The sequence below is a fragment of the Giraffa tippelskirchi genome, chromosome 4 (genome assembly GCF_054371585.1).
Source record: "Giraffa tippelskirchi isolate mGirTip1 chromosome 4, T2T-mGirTip1v1.2.pri, whole genome shotgun sequence".
NCBI classification, from domain to species: domain Eukaryota; kingdom Metazoa; phylum Chordata; class Mammalia; order Artiodactyla; family Giraffidae; genus Giraffa; species Giraffa tippelskirchi.
This window is the reverse complement of record NC_137278.1, coordinates 124179103-124192299: the sequence shown is the minus strand read 5'-3', so window position 1 is coordinate 124192299 and position 13197 is coordinate 124179103. Positions and strand designations below refer to the sequence as shown.

The 13197-nt window shown below is 39.6% G+C and overlaps 1 protein-coding gene and 1 long non-coding RNA gene across 2 annotated transcripts in view; one reads left to right on the top strand and one right to left on the bottom strand.

Annotated features, from left to right (window-relative positions):
* The window catches only part of LOC145546142 (uncharacterized), a 482768-nt gene that overhangs the window by 215760 nt on the left and 253811 nt on the right, over nt 1–13197 (top strand). The gene's annotated exons all lie outside the window — the stretch shown is intronic.
* LOC145546147 (uncharacterized) overlaps nt 869–13197 on the bottom strand; it is a 45466-nt gene continuing 33137 nt past the window's right edge. Inside the window, exons 4-6 of the long non-coding RNA XR_014082560.1 lie at nt 10941–11049; nt 1824–1909; nt 869–1710 (exon numbers count right to left, since the gene is read on the bottom strand). This is a non-coding gene — a long non-coding RNA (uncharacterized LOC145546147). The remainder of the gene's footprint in view (nt 1711–1823; nt 1910–10940; nt 11050–13197) is intronic.

Here is a 13197-nt window from a genome sequence, read left to right as displayed (position 1 = left end):
GTTAGGAAAGAGTGGAAACATTTGGGGGGTGGGATGGGTGAAGTGGGCAGAGAGAAGATTTCAACATAGCAGGTACCAAAAAACCTTGAGGCTAGAAAGAGTATGATATGTCTTAAAAACTAAAGGCCCTTATTAGGACTGGAATAAAGAAGGGCAGTGGAAGAAGATTGTGTGGGTTGTGTTTTAAAATTAAGCATACATGAAGTCTCTTAAATATATGCCAACATTAAGAACTTTTAAAGAAAACCCAGTAATACCATTGTACATTGGTCGTTTCGGTACTTGCTCATTCAGTGAACACTTATTAAATGCTCATTATGTGCCATCTCTCTGAGAGGCCCTGAGAATAAAAAATAGACAGGGTCTCTATATGTATACTAAGTAGTTTGTATCATGATGGAGGCAGATACAAGATAGGATGAAAACCAGAGATGAGGAAACAATCCTATGATCATACTGTTTTAAGAGGAGGTACAATTCTCGTGCAGCTATTCTGAGATGTCCGGCTCAAATCACGTCTAAAAATAATAGGAGAGTGCTGAATGGCAGTAGATCTCTCATCTGGTTACACATCTGAACCTGGGCAGGTTTTACTATTGCAAGTGCCTGACTTGCTCCCTAGATCTAGTGAATTTCAATATGTGGAGGTGAGACCCAAGAATCTAGAATCTTTAAAAGCACCCCAGTGATTCTGTGTGTGTTCTGCAAACGGCATCCGGGAACGACTGAGACAGAGCATGACCTGGGAGGTTGCAGTAACATTTCCCAACATGTGTGCTGCAGACTGTTCACAGATGATATTTGGACAGAGGATTGAGGGGTGTAATGAGTTGAACTGTGTCTCCTCCCCTCCCAAAAGTCCTAATTCTCAGAGTCTAAGGATGTGACTTTATTTAGAGATGGTTTTATGAGGTTATCAAGTTTAAATGAGGTCATTTGTGTCAATTCTCATCCAATATAACTTGTGTCTTACCGAAAGGGGTGCTCTGGCGTGGACAGACATGCAGGGAGAACAGCATGTGAACATGAAGATGACATCTGTAAGCCCCAGAGAGAGGTCTGGGACATCTTTCCCTCACAACCCTCAGAAAAGACCACCTCGGCCCACACCTTCATCTTGGCCTCCTAGTCCCCAGAACTGGGAGACAAAACATTTCTGTTGTTTAAACCACCCCTGGGTACTTTCTTACAGTGGCCCTAGCAAACTATTTTCATATCAGTGGTTAAATAAATTCGGGAAAATCTGAGTTAAAAGGGTTTTCCTGCTACAGGGCCCTCAGAAGCTCAGATGCTAATCTCACATGCTAATATGACCTGGGGCCCTCTGAGAGAGGGCAGTCTGCATCTCATTTCAGATTTGATAACAGAGTGCTTTTCATCCATTGCAGAGGATTTCGAGAGACTGGTATTGTGTGGTTCTGACGCAGGCAATGTTGGGCTCACTTCTCTGGAGGAAGTAGTCATGCTGTGGGTCTCGATACTGGAAGGTCAGCCTCATGGAGTTTGGCTTCTTTCAGTAAATAAGAGCAGGGTAGGGGTGGAAGTTGGGGGGTGGTGAAAATTTTTGAATGCATTCCTTCAAATCCATCACATCTCCTGGAAAAAAATCAGCTCCCAGGGAAGGACTTACTGGAAATGATCAGAAGCCATCTCTCTTGATCCACGAATCCTTTGATTCCTGATATTTTACTTCAGTGATGCTGGAAGCCGCTTGTGGAAGGGAAAAAGGGCAAACAGTACTATGTTGTCTACCTTTGTGGTTCAGGAAATGCAGGAGAAAAATATGAAAGGGTGATTCTATTAAACCGAGCACACCACTTTACCTTTGCCTTCCAAGGCCTCCATTATTCCACCTGTTGTTCCCTCATACCTTGCTAACCTGGTGATCCATCTTTGTTGAAATGGAACACTGGAAGAGAAATGGACACTTGTTATTGTCAAGGGATTAAAAAAAATAAGACTGCAAAAATTTAACTTGCATTATTTTAGTTATTAAACACAGAGTGAGGGAAATGTGTACTTGATGAGCCCAGACTTTTAAAAAAAATTTTAATTGGAGGACAATTGCTTTATAATGTTGTGTTGGTTTCTACTGTACAACAACATGAATCAGTCATAGTTTTATATATATAAATATATATATCCCCTCCCTCTTGAGCCTCTCTCCCTCCTCTCATCCCACGCCTCTAGGTCATCACAGAGTGACAGGCTGAGCTCAGGCTTTTAAAATTTTTTCAAAGTTGAAGTACTTCAATTTATTTCTCCAGTGTGTTTTACATTAAGACTAGACTTATACATAAGAAAGTTTTAGACTTCATAATTTGCTCTGCAATCATGACAAAGGTTTGTGACTATTCCATGGAAAGTGGAGATCGTGCAAACCAAACACTTGTTAATCTTTGTTTCATATTTGTAAACCATTATTTATAAACACTGAATGGACTTCCCTAGTGGCTCAGTTGGTAAAGAATCCACCTAAAATGCAGAAGACATGGGTTCAATCCCTAAGCCAAGAAGATCCATGGCGAAGGAAATGCCAACTGACTCCAGTATTCTTGCCTGGGAAATCTCATGGACAGAGAAGCCTGGTGAGCTATATAGTCCATGGGGTCGTAAGAGTTGGATATGACTTAGTGACTAAACCACCACACCATTTGTAAACACTACCCATCCATCACAGTCAAATTCAGCTCCCTTTCAACCACCCCCACAGGCTGGTGATCTAACTTATTCAGTGTTTGCTCCAATCTCAACACTTCTCCAAAATCAGTGCTCATCAAACAAAATCAGTGCCTACTGCAAACAAAAGTGCAGTTTCTTTGGCTCTACTTTTAGAGGTTCTGACTTATTAGGGCTGAATAAGTTGAAAATCTGTATGTTTAACAGGCTTCTCAGGTAAGGCTAATGGCCAGCTCAATTTGAGAATTCGAACTACTCCCTGGGCATTTACTATATCTTGCCTCATACTGTTAGGGAGCCTTCTTCATCTGGGATTATCTTTTCCTTAACTGAATTAAATTTTTTAAATTTGAAGACTGTGTTTTTGATTGCTAGAAAATTATTTTAATGCTGCTTTTACATTTCTGTAAGTGTTTTTTATTCTTTGTTAAAGTGGTTTTCTGTATCCTCTGGAAGTTTTATGTTCACAGAAAATATTCATCTTGGTGTGTGGATTGTTTTTTCCTGATCTGAGTCCCCTTGGGGGTGTTCACTATTTTCACTGCCAACCCCTGTTTCTAATTGCTGGGTTAGCATTTAGGACCTTGAGTTGCAGGAATGGAGGAAGCTATATCAGTCCTGGTTCCTGTTGGCAAATTGTCACAAGGAAGTCCCTTTCCCACAAAGCTGCAAGGTGGTCGATCAGTCTCGGGGGCAGAGAGGACCTGAGTCCATCTGTCCAGCTCCATCCAGACTTCTCCAAAGCGAAAGAGACAAGCAGGTACCCTTCAGACCATCCCTCAAGTGGCCACACTATCCTGTAAGGGTTCACAGATCCTGCAGGGCCTCACTCTTTCCAGGAAACTTGGTGCTCTGACTCTTGCTCCCAGTTCATCATTGCTGGGATGTGGAAATCAGCTCAGCACCAACTCTCTCCAGGTGGACTTTCACAGATGAGAGGTTTGACATGCATCCTCCAGACCCCATCCATCACCCTGCCCCAAAGATGCTCTGCTTAATATAGGGAGAAGTTGATTAGAATTGTAATGGAGTGGGAAGACAGGAGAGGGTGGTAGCAGGGTGGGTGCTTGGGCCACCATTTTCCCAGAATGTTTGAACTTTCCATCTGTGTTATGTCTGATCTCTCCAGCTAAGGGGTTTTAAATATATATTTTGAAAGCAGAGATGATAATAACCTCCACATAAAATTGGCATTGAAATCACAGCTTCCACCATTGCTCTCTTTCTGTGCCAGGCACCTGGCTGAGTGGTTTACATGTGTTAATGCCAAATGGGATAATACAATTGATGCATTTAGCTCGATGCCAGGAACAGGTGGGTGTTCCACACATGCCAGTTGTTCTCCTCTGCTTTGCTCTTAGCTGCTGACCTCATTGAGGGCAGATGCTGTCTTGAGTCCCTCCTTTTAGAGTCCCTCCTCCCCTCTGCACTTTACACCCTACCTTGCAGAGAGACACTCAACTTATTTGTTGGTTGAGTAACTGAATAGATCATATGTTTCCAAATGGCAGTTTCCTATTTTCTCAGCATGTGGTCAGTTCCACTCATTTTACATGTTTCTGAAAGCCCTAGTTAAAATTCACTGCTTTTGAAGAACTGCATGTAGTTGCTGTCCTCTGATCAGTTCAGTTCAGTTCAGTCGCTAAGTCATGTCCGACTCTTTGTGACCCCAGGGACCACAGCACACTAGGCCTCCCTGTCCATCACCAACTCCCGGCGTTTACTCAAACTCATGTCATTGAGTCGGTGATGCCATGAAACCATCTCATCTTCTGTCATCCCCTTCTCCTTCTGCCTTCAATCTTTCCCAGCATCAGGGTCTTTTCCAATGAGTTGGCACTTCGCATCAGATGGCCAACGTATTGTAGTTTCAACTTCAGCTTTGATCTCCTTGTAGTCCAAGGGACTCTCAAGAGTCTTCTCCTACACCACAGTGCCAAAGCATCAATTCTTCAGCACTCAGCTTTCTTTATGTCCAACTCTTGCATCCATACATGACTACTGGAAGGACCATAGCTTTGACTATGTAGCATGTCCTTTGATAGACATATGACATTTTTCTCATAGCATGTCCTCTGATAGAGTCTCACTACACATAGGTCTTTATCCCCAATCTATCTTAAAATTCAAGTTATTTATGCATATGAACTTAGATCCCTTACTAGAATCCATACCTTTTTAGCTCCAAATCAAGGACTGTTCTATATCTGAAATTCCTTCTTAGGAAACCCTGCCCCTAAAATCTGAGAGAATTGTCATAGGAAACCAGAATTAGAGAAATTCTGTCTTTATTTCTTTGAAAGAAAAAGTGGTCCCATTGGGAATGGATCATGTGGAAGCATGTCCACTGAGGGTGGATGTGCAGAAAGAATATGGTAGAACATTATGGTTAAAGTGTTGTGTTGACCTGCCTTGGGCATCCTGCACTCTCGTGAGGACTTTTTAAAACGACTTCTTTTCCCATTAATGCTCATGTGCTTTTCTACTCAAGTAAATTAGCATATCCATCTCAATTGACTCAGCTTTTCTTTCTAAATGATTAATCAGTTTTTTAGTATAGGCATCCCATATTTTAGAAAATCTTTCTTTAATAGATTATTATGGTTATTTTTTCCCCTTTTTGGGGGGGATATAGTTGCTTTACAATGTTTGTTAGCTTCTACTGTACATCATGAATAAGTCATATGTATACATATATCCCTTCCCTCTTTGAGCCTCCCTCCCACTCTCCCGCTGCAGCCCTCTAGGTCATCACAAAGCACCAAGCTGAGCTCCTTGTGCTATACAGCAGCTTCCCACTAGCTATCTGTTTTACACAAGGTAGTGTATATATGTCAATGCTACTCTCTCAATTTGTCCCCCACCTCTCCTTCCACCCATGTCCACAAGTCCATTCTCTTCCTCTGTGCCTGTATTCCTGCCCTGCAGATAGTTTCATCAGTACCATTTTTCTAGATTCCATACAGCTTTTTATGAGTTGAGGTCAGGCCCTAATGTCTGACCAACAGCTACCCAAGTACCAGTAGGTGCCAGGGTTCTGTTCAGTATAATTGTCTGGTGTGGGCTCTGTGTTATGAAAGGAGCTTTTAGGAGAACCAGACTTGAGTCCTGCCTCAAGTCATTAGAAAAAAGCAGAGGTCAGGAAGTAAGAACATGGATATGAACATTTAATCAGGATTTGAGTCCTGAAATACCACCTATATACCCTCTGGATCCTTATGAGCTCGACATACAGCAAACTTTTAATACATATTAGCCATTATTATTGATAATGAAATAAGATACTTGGAAAAATTTGCTAAAGTGCATGCTACTGGAACACAAGATCCCAGTTTGATTTATTTTTTAAAATTGCAATGCCCAGCACAGTATCCTGTCATAGGTATTGTAAACATTCCCAGAGTATAAAGCTGTCACTGGAAGGTGGCTACCCCATTGGGAAATACATTTCACATCCATCTCACATCTAGGGGTGACTATGTGATTTGTTCATTTCAATAATGTGTGAGCAGAAGGTGTTACAAGCAGGGGACCCTTCACAAGCATTTTTTCTCTTATCTGGGATAAATGTAGAAGACTCTGAGGCTCTAGTAGGTGCAAGAGACACAGGGAGAAGGGATTCTGACTTTGAATCTAAGTCACTCTCATTGCACTACTTCTGTCAATGATAATTAAACCTTTATGGTATTAAAATTTGCCCATTGAAATGTGAGGGTTTACTTAATATGTCCATTTGCATTGCCTTAACTAATACTACTGTTCAGCATATTTGTTGAAGGAGTAAGTGGGCTGTATAACTAAACCACTCCTAGCACAATGCCATTTTATACCTAAATATGAGTATATGATACATCTGTCCATCTTATTTCATCAATCTGTCTGTGGTCTCAGATAAAAACAGTGATAGTCAATCAGAATTTGAAGTGGAAGCAGTGAGACAGAGTAGCTTTGAGGCAATATAATGGCTTTTCTTTCTTATTTCAAAAAATACATTAGCCCCATGCTATAAAAAAGAGAAGGAAGCTGAAGAGCCGCTGAGTGAGGTGGCAGTGGGGAAACTCTTATACATACACTGTGGGTGTTTCATCTTAGTAGTCAGCTGATGAATGAAACAGAAAACATTTGTCTGTATGTTTTCTATTCAATCTGTTGTATATTTTTGTCTTTTTATATAGAAAATATAGTCAACAATTCCCTTACTAGACTGAAAGAGAATTAAAAAAGGCTGCTTAATAGCTTTTGTGTTTAGAAGTATAATATCTTCCCAGGAGTTATTTTATGGGTGAAGTGCCTGGAATTGCTTATAAATACTGGGTTATAGATTTTTTTCTTTCCTTTTCCTTTTCTCTCTCTCTCTCTTTAACTAAGAGAACTTAAACATGATATTAAAAAAACATTTTATCTTGTGATAGAAATGTCAGCCACATTTCAATTCACTCTAAGGCATCCCCTAAAAGGAATGACTTTTACACGTAACAATAGTCATGTTTTTATAAGTGGCTGGTAATATCTGCAAATGTGTAAGGCATTCATTTTCCAGGAGCTCTTTTTCTCCCTGGTAACACTCCAGGAAATACAGAGTGTTGTTATTTGAATTCTTTCTCATGCTCTGTCTCCCAGATGAATTGAAATTCAACTTCACAGTCAAATGAGTAGCCATTTAAAGCTCAGGTGTGTATTTCCTAAGACTCTCTCAAAGGATATATAGCTGCTTATGTCTTTCCTAAAGACAGTGAACTGAATTTTAATTGGACCTTGCCGCTCCCAAGAGATCATTATACCTCTACTCCAAGGCCATATGAAGCTTCAATATGAGTTAGAACATGGAGTCTGGGTTTGGGTTTATTATTTAAAGATGCAGTTATAGTAGCTGACACCTGGGTCATTGCAGCCACTCCCCAACCAAAATTTTACTTAATTTGAGTCCCTCAGAAGGTGAATGAACACACACACACACACACAAACTTGTATGTCAAAATTCCATAAATTTTCAGATTATAAAAAGCAATTTGTTTTCTCAGGAAATAAGTCTCAAATGAATCTTGTTTCAAACTTTTCTTATCTCAACCTCACCTTGACCTTATCAGATAGATTTTAAAAAAAATGATATAGTGGTTTTATATATATATATAAAAAACCCACTAGTTTAGTTTATATATATATAGTAAAGATGGGTCAGAACTGGGCCTGGGGGAACTTCGTGTGGCCCAGTGTGGCTGTTTTCATCAGAGAGGTAGAGATACAACCAAAGACCATCTAAGGCATCAGCACATCTACAACTAGTTTTCTTCTGATCTAAGAATTAAATAAGACATCTGAAAGGAAACCCAAAGTCTTGTGTGATTAGTTCACCAACCCTAAAAAGCACAGCTACATGGCTTTTCTTTTCTTTAGGAATCCATGTAATTTTCTTGATGTCAATCAGACTATCAAGACCAAGGTTGAAAATATTGTGAAAATATGCCAGAGCATGCTAAAGAGTAGAATTCATACTTTAAAACTCTTAAGGGGCAGTGTTATGGTATTGCCTTATACCATAACAAAGTGGATCTTTGTGTATTATATGTAGTTAAGATTAGCCCTTTTTCCCCCTGGAAAACTCAAGTGGTCTCTTTATTCCAAATCTGAATGTTTTAGAAATCTGGATTTTGTTTCCCCTTAAGTTTGTAGACATAGAGTTAGATTGGCAATCAGGCTACTGTGATAGAGAGTATGTCTCTTAGTTTTTTCTAAGATGTGGTTTCTTCAGTTATAACATTAGAGGATTGAAGTAAGTGATCCCTAGACTAGTTAGAGTTACAACATTTCATGGTTCTAAATTTCAAGTAATTTTTCTCTATTTATATATATATATCTTTAATTTCAGCGTTTTTCTGCCATGAAGTAAAAGACTATTTGGGATACATACTCAGCACTGGAGTCTTAGACAGGCTTCAGTCTGTCCATTTATTTCTACTTAATTATCTTCCTCTGATAATAGACTTCTTGCTTCACCCTCTTTTTATCTCTTAATAGTATCAGCAGCTTCTCAGTTACTAGGCTCAAAACATTGAAGTTTTCCTGAATTTGTTCATTCTCCTCTGTCCCTAACATTAAATCAATCATACAGTTTTGTGGGGTACACCTCTCTGAAGGGTCAGACTGGTTTTACAAAACAGAATAATAGAATTGCAGAATTAGAGGTGACTCCATTTTTTGGTTCAGATTTTATAGAATTGCTTTGAGGATCTGAAGAAATGTATGCACCATCTCTCTGGAGGGGGATGGTGAACACACATACACATACATGCTTTTGAACCGTGGTGTTGGAGAAGATTCTTGAGAGTCCCTTGGACTGCAAGAAGATCAAAGCGATCAATCCTAAAGAAGATCAGTCCTGAATATTCATTGGAAGGACTCATGCTGAAGCTGAAACTCCAATACTTTGGCCACTTGATGCAAAGAGCTGCTTCACTGGAAAAGACCCTGATGCTGGGAAAGATTGAAGGTGGGAGGAGAAGGACACAACAGAGGATGAGATGGTTGGATGGCATCATTGATGCGATGGACATGAGTTTGAGGCATCTCTGGGAGTTGGTGATGGACAGGGAAGCTTGGCATGCTGCAATCCATGGGGTCACAAAGAGTTGGAAGTGACTGAGTGACTGAACTGAACTGATACATACACATAAATTTTGCATATAATTTCTAGAGATTCAAGACTTCATGAAGCTCACCTATGGAACTCAAATTAGGGATCCCTCAACTAAGCTAAATGTCTCCAAAAGCATAATTTCACTCTGGAACAACCCTAGTGGAAAGGTCTCTAATCTGCTGAGTACTTCTAGTGATGAAAGTGCTCAGTCCTTTTGGAGCTTTCTCTGCCCTTGTGTGTAATGAAACTTTTATTGTTGGAAAATTTTTTAGAGTTCAAATCTGCCTGTAGCTTCCAGTTTACCTTTAGGTCTTAAGTTTCTGAAGATATCTTCCATATCCATCTAGATCTTCTATTTTTCATGTTAAATGTTTACTATCTCTTCAACTATGCCTTTTATTGCATGACTTCCAGACTCTTTACCATCCCAGTCATCTTTCTCTAGACACTCATTAGTGTTTTCATTTAATTTTGTTTCCTTAAGATAAATAACATTTTTCATAGGTGATATGAGTAGCTAATGCAAAGTTCTTAACAATTTTTTTTCATGAACGGCATCCAGCCTTGACTGAAGTCTTGACTCTGCTATTTGCTAGCCATTTTGACCTAGTGCTGGTTACTCACTCTCCTCCATTTCTCATCTGTAAAATGGGAATAGTTACACCATCATTATAGGTTTGTTCCCTTAGCACAGAGAGGTATTCAGTAAATGCCAGATGTTATTTTTACTGTTAAATCAGTTTAAGATTACTTAGGATATTTTGGAGGTTACATCACATCTGATGATGGACAATAGGAATCTCCAAAATATTTTTAACCAGTATTAAGTTTGGCTTCTCCTTCCCCAAAACTATATTACTTTTTGCAACTTAAACACAGAATTTCATAATAAGTATTGCTAAATGTTATCATCTTGTGTTTGGTCCACATGCGGTGCTCTTATGCTGTTACTGAATCCTGATCCAGTCATTCAGATGTGTTACGTGCCCTTCCTGGTTTTGTGATCTCTAATCAGGTATAGGGCCAAGGACCAAGCTCAGCAGCACACATTAGCCACTTCCCCATATGAACTTTAATTGAGTAAAAAACTCTGTTAGGAGCATCAAGACCAGAGTTTGTCATAATGCCTTGCTGACATATGATATACTATGTATTTGGGATTCCCCTGTTTTAAGTACCAAAAAAAAAAAAAAAGAGGAAAGAAAATGACGTTAGTGTGAAATGAGGTGTCCTGGGTGAACTCACCATGACTCAGTTGTTTGAGTTTTTTTTTCCAAGTCTCCTGAGTCAAAACTAAACTATAAGAAGAAGGCAGAGCATGCACCTTATTTGTACAGAGCCTAACAGATTTTGCTCTTCCCTAAATGTATAATGGATTGCTTCTTTGACTCTCAGAGTGAAGACAGTTTCAAGGGCAAGTGAAAGAAGAAAGCCTGGGTCTTCAATGCATGGTCCAGTTATCTCACAAATATAGTGTCTCTAAGTTCTCCCAAAGAATGGCCAGGGACCATGATGATGGAGATCATCAGCATCTCTAAGGAGAAGTGTGGCTAGCCAGCTGTGAGTCTTCTGTCCTCCCCAAGCTCAGAAACAGGAGATGGAGAAATAATAAACTGGGCATTCATACCTTCCAAAAGATCTGCTAAACTGAAACTCTGAGAAATCCTTCAACAATCTTTATGAATGAAATTTTTTGAAAAAGTTCCTTAGATGAATATTCCAAACATCCTTTAGTGCTGGAAAAAAAGAAAAAAGAGGACTCAATGCTAATACACTTCTTATGAGCTCAGTCTCTTTTGCTCTTGCCTCCAGCTGTTGCATGAGTTAGGGTCATATTTGGTAGGATAGCTTATTTGGCTGGGAAGGTCGTGGAAGGGAGTGTGGAAGAGGAGGGGCACAGAGATGCCAGACAGATGGGAGAGCCAGCAGACGCACGTGGACAGACTCAGCGAGCTCCTCTTACTGTTGAAGTGTGGCTGCCTGAAACGGAATCTGCAGATCCACCCCGGGAGTGCAGGAGAACCATGGCCTCTCTGTGAACCTGACAGTGAACTCTCCTAGAGAGGGCTTTTTCTCAAGGTCTCTGACTCTCAGGGGGGCTTCGCTTTGAATTTAAATTAATTGAGAGCTCTGTTAATATAATTGAATACATCTTTCCATCCCTGCCATCTACAAGGAAAAGGACATTCAAAAAAAAATTTCCTCTTATTAAGGCCCATCCTGAAGTTTCAAGGTATGATTAAATGTAAGATTATGTAAAGTTTCACTTTCTCCAGAGGAAGATGCAATAGCCAATCAATATATCTCTCTTATCTTAACCTAGGCTTTTACTTCAAGCAAATAACAAATGTCCAAAAACATCTGGCTTTCATTTCCCGGGTAAAATTCAGGAATGAATTGAATTCCCCCAATACATAAACTCCTCCCCACAAATTAGCACATGGAATAAGGCAATGATCCTTTCAGATAAGTATTTAGTATGTGAAATGAATGCCCCTCAAAAGAACACATAAATGGCATCCTAGGACAAAGCAAGGAATTAATTTAGCTCTCTTCAAACCCTCACTTTCCAGGAATATATTAAGCTATGGATGAAATTGGCACTCTCAGTTCTATAGGACTCCTTTGAAAAGGTGATTCTTTTATATCCTCTATGCTATTTTTAAAAAATGATCTTTATCTCTTCTTTGTAAAATAGATAGCTAATGAGAACCTCCTGTAGAGCACAGGGAAATCTACTCAATGCTCTGTGGGGACCTAAATGGGAAGGAAATCCAAAAAAAGAGGGGCTATATGTACATGTAGAGCTGATTCACTTCACTGTATAGTAGAAACTAACATGACATTGTAAAGCGACTATACTCAAAAAATTTTTTTTTAAAAAAAGTGGTATTTATCAAATTGTGTGGCCTAGGGCCGCATTTTAATGACTCAAGTTCCTAATCTGAAAAAAAAAATGCACCTCATTCCTACCTGGAAGACTTGTGAGTATTAAAAATACCAGTGATGGGATGGGGAGGGAGGTGGGTGGGGGGTCCAGGAAGGGGAACACATGTAAACCCATGGCTGATTCATGTCAATGTATGGCAAAAACTATTACAATAAAAAAAATAAAATAAAATAAAAATAAAAATACCAGTGCAGTTCTGGAGGGTGCCCTCAGCAAATGACAGCTTACCATTCTTCTAATAGGAGACTATGAGAAGCAATGACCTGGGCACTAGCCTTGTAATGCCTGCAGTTCTGTTTCAGAGACCTACTGGGTTCCCTCTTGCCTGTCCTGTCTTATAGTAAGCACTGTTGGTACTTTCGTCATAAATTCCTCTTGAGTTGATCCCGTACTGAACTTCTCATGCTGATGTCCATTAATTTTAAGAAATACTGTTCATTTAAATTTCGGAGATCATGGAAATCATCTATTCAAAGTGGTTTTCCTCCTGGTGCATCTGGGATTTATAAGGACTTGAGCTGTTCCTGAGCATCATAACATGGTATGACAGTGAGTGTTTTTAGAGGGATCTTTGACTCAGGAAAGGCTACCAGAGTCCAGGAGATGTTTGGAAGCATGGACCCATAGGAGAATATGTGTTTGTCTTCCTTGATGGTGAATGCCTTTGCTGATAATGTTTCCCGGGACTCTGGGGCAGTGAGTCACTACTGACTGAACCCAATTTACTTAAGAGATAGGAACTGAATTTAAAATGCAGATATTTGAGGAAGGCCATCTCATGTTCCTTCACACAGCAGCAACAACAAAACATGATGATAATACAGAGAGGTAGAATAAGAGACCTAGAAAACGATATTCCTTAAATTGGGTTTTCATTTATAGATGTGAAAAAAAAAGATGAAGGATATATTTCAAATTTTATCTTCCTCCTTTG